A 6,483-nucleotide genomic window follows, 5' to 3' on the forward strand; every position below is an offset into this window, starting at 1 on the left:
AACTCCTGGTGTCAGTAAAGTGCAAGAAAAAGGAGAGATGAAAACTCCTGGTATCAGTAAAGATGCAAAAGAAAAGGAGAAAGTAAACTCTTGGTGTCAGTAAAGAGCAAGAAAAGGAGAAGAAAACTCCTGGTGTCAGTAAAGTTGAAGAAATTGTGTGAAGTAAACTCTTGGTGTCAGTAAAATGCAAAAAAGGAGAGAATTAACTCCTGGTGTCAGTAAAGAGAAAGAATAGGAGAGATGAAACCTTCTGGAGTTAATAATGTGCAAGAAAAGCAAGAAGAGAAAAAACTCCTGCTGACAGTAAAGTGCAATAAAAGGTTTGATGTAATCTCTTGGTGTCAGTAAAGTGCAAGAAAGGGAGAGAAGTAAAGTTGTGGTGTCAGTAAACTTCAAGAAAAGGAGATATGAAAACTCCTGGTGTCAGTAAAGAGGAAGAAAAAGAGAAAAAACTTCTGGAGTCAGTAAAGTGAAAGAAAATGTGTGTAGTAAACTCTTGGTCTCAGTAAAGTACAAGAAAAAGAGAAGAAAACTCCGGGTGTCAGTAAAGTGCAAAAAAAAAAGAAGTAAACTCTTAATGTCAGTGAAGTGCAAAAAAAGGAGAGAAGTAAACATCTTCGTGTCAGTAAAAGTACAAGAAAAGTAGAATAAAACTCCTGGTGTCAGTAAAGTGCAAGAAAAGGAGAGAGATGAAACTTTTGAAGTCAGTAAAGTGCATGAAAAGGAGAGAATTAACTCCTGGTGTCAGTAAAGAGCAAGAAAAGGAGAGATGAAACATTCAGCAATCAATAATGTGCAAGAAATTGAGAGAAGAAATCTCCTGCTGACAGTAAATTGCAATAAAAGGTGTAATGTAATCTCTTGGTGTCAGTAAAGTGCAAAAAAAGGAGAGAAGTAAACATCTTGGTGTCAGTAAAGTGCAAGAAAAGGAGAGAAGTAAACTATTGGTGTTAGTAATGTGCAAGAAAAGGAGAATAGAAAGCTTCTGGTGTCAGTAAAGTGTAGGAAAAGGGAGATGAAAACTTCTGGTGTCAGTAAAGTGCAAGAAAAGGAAAGATGAAAACTCCTGGTGTCAGTAAAGAGCAAGAAAGGAGAAGTAAACTCCTGGTAGTAGTAAAGTGGAATAAATGGTGTGAAGTAAACTCTTGGTGTCAGTAAAATGCAAAAAAAGGAGATAATTAACTCCTGGTGTCAGTAAAGTGCAAGAAAAGGAGAAGAAAACTTGTGGTGTCAGTAAAGTGCAAGAAAAGGAGAGAGAAAACTTTTTGTGTCAGTAAAGTTCAAGAAAAGGAAAGAAGTAAACTCCTGGTGTTAGTAAAGAACAATAAGGAGAGATTAAACATCTCTGGTGTCAGTAAAGTGCAAGAAAAGGAGAATAGAAAACTCCTGGTGTCAGGAAAGTGCAAGAAAAATAGAGAAGTAAACTATTGGTGTCAATAATGTGCAAGAAAAGGTGTGAAGTAAACTCTTGCTGTCAGTAATGGGCAAGAAAAGGAGAGAAGAAAACTCATGCTGACAGGAAAGTGCAATAAAACTTGTGATGTAATCTCATGCTGTTAGTAATGTGCAAGAAAAGGAGAGAAGAAATTTTCTGGTATCAGTAAAGTGCAAAAAAAAGAGAAGAAAACACCTGGTGTCAGTACAGTTGCAAGAAAAGGAGAGATGAAAACTCCTGGTATCAGTAAAGTGCAAGAAAAAGGAGAAGTAAACTCTTGGTGTCAGTAAGAACAAGAAAAGGAGAAAGAAAACTCTGGTGTCAGTAAAGTGAAGAAATTGTGAAGTAAACTCTTGGTGTCAGTAAAATGCAAAAAGGAGAATTAACTCCTGGTGTCAGTAAAGAGAAGAGAAAGGAGAGATGAAACCTTCTGGTGTTAATAATGTGCAAAGAAAAGTTGAGAAAAAACTCCTGCTGACAGTAAAGTGCAAAAAAGGTTTGATGTAATCTCTTGGTGTCAGTAAAGTGCAAGAAAAGAGAAGTAAACTTTGGTGTCAGTAAACTTCAAGAAAGGAGATATAGAAAACTCCTGGTGTCAGTAAAGTGCAAGAAGAAGAGAAGTAAACTCCTGGTGTCAGTAAAGTACAAGAAAAGGAGAATAGAAACTTTTGCGTTAGTAAAGTTCACAGAGAAAAGGAGAGATGAAAACTCTGGTGTCAGTAAAGTGCAAGAAAAGAGAGATGAAAACTCCTAGTGTCAGTAAAGTGGAAGAAAAGGAGAAGTAAACTCCTAGTGTTTGTAAATTGCAAGAGAAGGAGAGAAGTAAACTCTTGGTGTCAGTAAAGTGCAAAAAAAGGAAAGATGTAAACTCCTGGTGTCAGTAAAGTTCAAGAAAAGGAGATAAGAAAACTCCTGGTGTCAGTAAGTGCAAGAAAAGGAGAAGTAAACTCCTGGTGTCAGTAAAGTGCAAGAAAAGGAGAATAGAAACTTTGGTGTTAGTAAGAGTGCAGGAAAAGGAGAGATGAAAACTTCTGGTGTCAGTAAAGGGCAAGAAAAGGAGAGATGAAAACTCCTAGTGTCAGTAAAGTGGAAGAAAAGGAGAAGTAAACTCCTAGTGTTTGTAAATTGCAAGAGAAGGAGAGAAGTAAACTCTTGGTGTCAGTAAAGTGCAAAAAAAGGAAAGATGAAAACTCCTGGTGTCAGTAAAGTGCAATAAAAGGTGTGATGTAATCTCTTGGTGTCAGTAAAGGGCAAGAAAAGGAGAGAAGTAAACATCTTGGTGTCAGTAAAGTGCAAGAAAAGGAGAATAGAAAGCTCCTGGTGTCAGTAAAGTGTAGGAAAAGGAGAGATGAAAAACTTCTGGTGTCAGTAAAGTGCAAGAAAATGTAAGAAGTAAATTCTTGGTGTCAGTAAAGTGCAAGAAAAGGAGAAGAAAATTCCTGGTGTCAGTAAAGTGAAAGAAAAGGAAAGAAATAAACTCCTGGTATTAGTACAGTGCAAGAAAAGGAGAGAAGTAAACTCTTGGTGTCAGTAAAGTGCAAAAAAAGAGAGAAAATAAACTCCTGGTGTCAGTAAAGAGCAAGAAAAGGAGATATTAAACCTTCTGGAGTCAATAATGTGCAAGAAAAGGAAAGAAGAAAACTCTTACTCACAGTAAATTGCAATAAAAGGTGTGATGTAATCTCTTGGTGTCAGTAAAGTGCAAAAAAAGGAGAGAAGTAAACATCTTGGTATCAGTAAAAATCAAGAAATGGTGAATAGAAAACTCCTGGTGTCAGTAAAATGCAAAAAAAAAGGAGAGATAGAAAACTCCTGGTGCCAGTAAAGTGCAAGAAAAGGAGGAGAAATAAACACCTGGTGTCAGTAAAGTGCAAGAAAAGGAGAGAAGAAAACTCCTGGTGTCAGTAAAGTGCAAGAAAGGAAAAAAGTAAACTCTTGGTGTCAGTAAAGTGCAAGAAAAGGAGAAGAAAAACTCTGTGTCAGTAAAGTGCAAGAAAAGGAAGAAGTAAACTCCTGGTATTAGTAAAGAGCAATAAAAGGAGAGAATTAAACATCTTGGTGTCAGTAAAGTTCAAGAAAAGGAGAATAGAAAACTCCTGGTGTCAGTAAAGTGCAAGAAAAATAGAGAAGTAAACTATTGGTGTCACTAATGTGCAAGAAAAGGTGTGAAGTAAACTCTTGCTGTCAGTAATGGGCAAGAAAAGGAGAGAAGAAAATTCATGCTGACAGTAAATTGCAATAAAAGGGTGAGTAATCTCAGCTACTGTTAGTAATGTGCAAGAAATGAGAGAAAGAAATTTTCTGATGTCAGTAAAGTGCAAAAAAGGAGAAAAACACTCAGGTGTCAGTAAAGTGCAAGAAAAGGAGAGATGAAAACTCCTGGTGACAGTAAAGTGCAATAAAAGGTTTGATGTAATCTCTTGGTGTCAGTAAAGTTCAAGAAAAGGAGAGAAGTAAACTCCTGGTGTCAGTAAAGTTCAAGAAAAGGAGAATGAAAACTCCTGGTGTCAGTAAAGTGCAAGAAAAGGAGAGAAATAAACTCCTGGTGTCAGTAAGAAGTGCAAAGAAGGAGAGAAGTAAACTCTTGGTGTCAGTAAAGTGCAAGAAAAGGAAAGATAAAACTCCTGGTGTCAGTAAAGAACAAGAAAAGGAGAAGTAAACTCCTGGTGACAGTAAAGTGCAATAAAGGAGTGATGTAAACTTTGGTGTCAGTAAAGTGCAAAGAAAAAAAAGAAAAGTAAACATCTTGATGTCAGTAAAGTGCAAGAAAAGGAGAATAAAGAAAACTCCTGGTGTCAGTAAAGTGTAAGAAAAAGAAGAGAAAACTTTTGGTGTCAGTAAAGTGCAAAAGGAGATGAAAACTCCTGGTGTCAGTAAAGTGCAAGAAAGAAAAGAAAGAAACTCTGGCAGTCAGTAAAGTTCAAGAAAGAAAAGGAGAAGTAAACTCTGGTGTCAGTAAAGTTCAAGAAAAGGAGAGAAGTAAACTCTTGCTGTCAGTAATGTGCAAGAAAAGGAGAAGAAATTTTCTGATATCAGTAAAGTGCAAAAAAGGAGAAGAAAACTCCTCGTGTCAGTAAAGAGGAAGAAAAAAAAGAAGAAAACTCCTGGTGTCAGTAAAGTGAAAGAAAATGATGTAGTAAACTTTGGTGTCAGTAAAGTAGCATAAAGAAAGGAAGAAAACTCTGGTGTCAGTAAGTGCAAAAAAGGAGTGAAGTAAACTCTTAATGTCAGTAATGTGCAAAAAAGGAGAGAAGTAAACATCCTGGTGTCAGTAAAGTGCAAGAAAAGTAGAATAGAAACTCCTGGTGTCAGTAAAGTGCAAGAAAAGGAGGGAAAGAAACTTTGGAAGTCAGTAAAGTGCAAAGAAAAGGAGAATTAACTCTGGTGTCAGTAAAGAGCAAGAAAAGAGAGATGAAACCCTGGAATCAATAAAGTGCAAGAAAAGAAGAGAAGAAAACTCCTGCTGTCAGTAAAGTGCAATAAAAGGTGTGATGTAATCTCTTGGTGTCAGTAAAGTGCAAAAAAAGGAGAAAGTAAACATCTTGGTGTCAGTAAAGTGCAAGAAAAGGAGAAAGTAAACTCCTGGTGTCAGTAAAGTGCAAGAAAAGGAGAAGAAAACTCTGGTGTCAGTAAAGTGCAAAAAAAGAAAAAAGCAAGAAAAGATGAAAACTCCTGGTGTCAGTAAAGAGCAAGAAAAGGGAGAAGTAAACTCCTGGTGTCAGTAAAGTGCAAGAAAAGGAGAAGTAAACTCCTGGTATCAGTAAAGTGGAATAAATGGTGAGAAGTAAACTCTTGGTGTCAGTAAAATGCAAAAAAAAGGAGAGGAAGTAACTCTGGTGTCAGTAAAGTGCAAAGAAAAGGAAAAAGAAAACTTGTGGTGTCAGTAAAGTGCAAGAAAAGGAGAAGAAACACTCTTGTGTCAGTAAAGTGCAAGAAAAGAAAGAAGTAAACTCCTGGTGTCAGTAAAGTGCAAGAAAAGGAGGAAGTAAACATCTTGGTGTCAGTAAAGTGCACAAAGAAAAGGAGAAAGTAAAACTCCTGGTGTCAGGAAAAATTACAAGAAAAATAGAGAGAAGTAAACTATTGGTGTCAATAAATGCAAGAAAAGGAGTAATGAGTAAACTCCTGGTGTCAGTAATGTGCAAGAAAAGGAGAGAAGAAAACTCCTGCTGTCAGGGAAGGTGCAATAAAAGGTGTGATGAAATCTCCTGCTGTCAGTAATTTGCAAAAAGGAAGAAAATTTTCTGATATCAGTAAAGTTAAAAAGGAGAACATAAAACCTGGTGTCAGTACAGTGCACAGAAAGGAGAGATAAAACTCCTGGTGTCAGTAAAGTGCAAGAAAAGGTAAGAATTAAACTCTTGGTGTCAGTAAAGTGCAAGAAAGGTGAGAAGAAAACTCCTGGTGTCAGTAAAGTTGAAGAAATCAGTAAATTTAGGTGAAGTAAACTCTTGGTGTCAGTAAAATGCAAAAAAGGAGAGAATTAACTCCTGGTGTCAGTAAAGTGAAAGAAAAGGAGAGATGAAACCTTCTGGTGTCAGTAAAGTGCAAGAAAGGAGGAGAGAAAACTCTGCTGACAGTAAGAGATGCAATAAAGGTTTGATGTAACTCTTGGTGTCAGTAAAGTGCAAGAAAGGAGAGAGAAGTAAACTCCTGGTGTCAGTAAACTGCAAGAAAAGGAGATATAGAAAACTCCTGGTGTCAGTAAAGTGCAAAGAAAAAAGAGAAAAAACTTCTGGAGTCAGTAAAGGTGCAAGAAAATGAGAGTGAAGTAAACTCTTGGTGTCAGTAAAGTGCAATTACAAGGAAAGAGAAAGAAACTCTGGTTGTCAGTAAAGTGCAAAAAAAAGAAGGAAAGTAAACTCTTAGTGTCAGTAAAGTGCAAAAAGGGAGAGAAAGAAAACTCTTGGTGTCAGTAAGTGAGAAAGAAAAGTAGAATAGAAAACTCCTGGTGTCAGTAAGTGTAAGAGGAGAAGATGAAACTTTTGGAAGTCAATAAAGTGCAATGGAAAGGAGAGATGATTAACTCCTGGTGTCAGTAAGAGCAA

The 6,483-nt window shown here is 36.7% G+C and overlaps 1 pseudogene across 1 annotated transcript in view; it reads left to right on the top strand.

Annotated features, from left to right (window-relative positions):
* The first annotated feature begins 407 nt into the window (after positions 1 to 407).
* The window catches only part of LOC143241699 (neurotrimin-like), a 64,879-nt pseudogene continuing 58,803 nt past the window's right edge, over positions 408 to 6,483 (top strand). The window contains exon 1 of the transcript XR_013022262.1: positions 408 to 464. The product of XR_013022262.1 is annotated as a neurotrimin-like (transcript). The remainder of the gene's footprint in view (positions 465 to 6,483) is intronic.

This window comes from Tachypleus tridentatus, unplaced genomic scaffold, assembly GCF_004210375.1.
Source record: "Tachypleus tridentatus isolate NWPU-2018 unplaced genomic scaffold, ASM421037v1 Hic_cluster_1, whole genome shotgun sequence".
NCBI classification, from domain to species: Eukaryota; Metazoa; Arthropoda; class Merostomata; order Xiphosura; family Limulidae; genus Tachypleus; species Tachypleus tridentatus.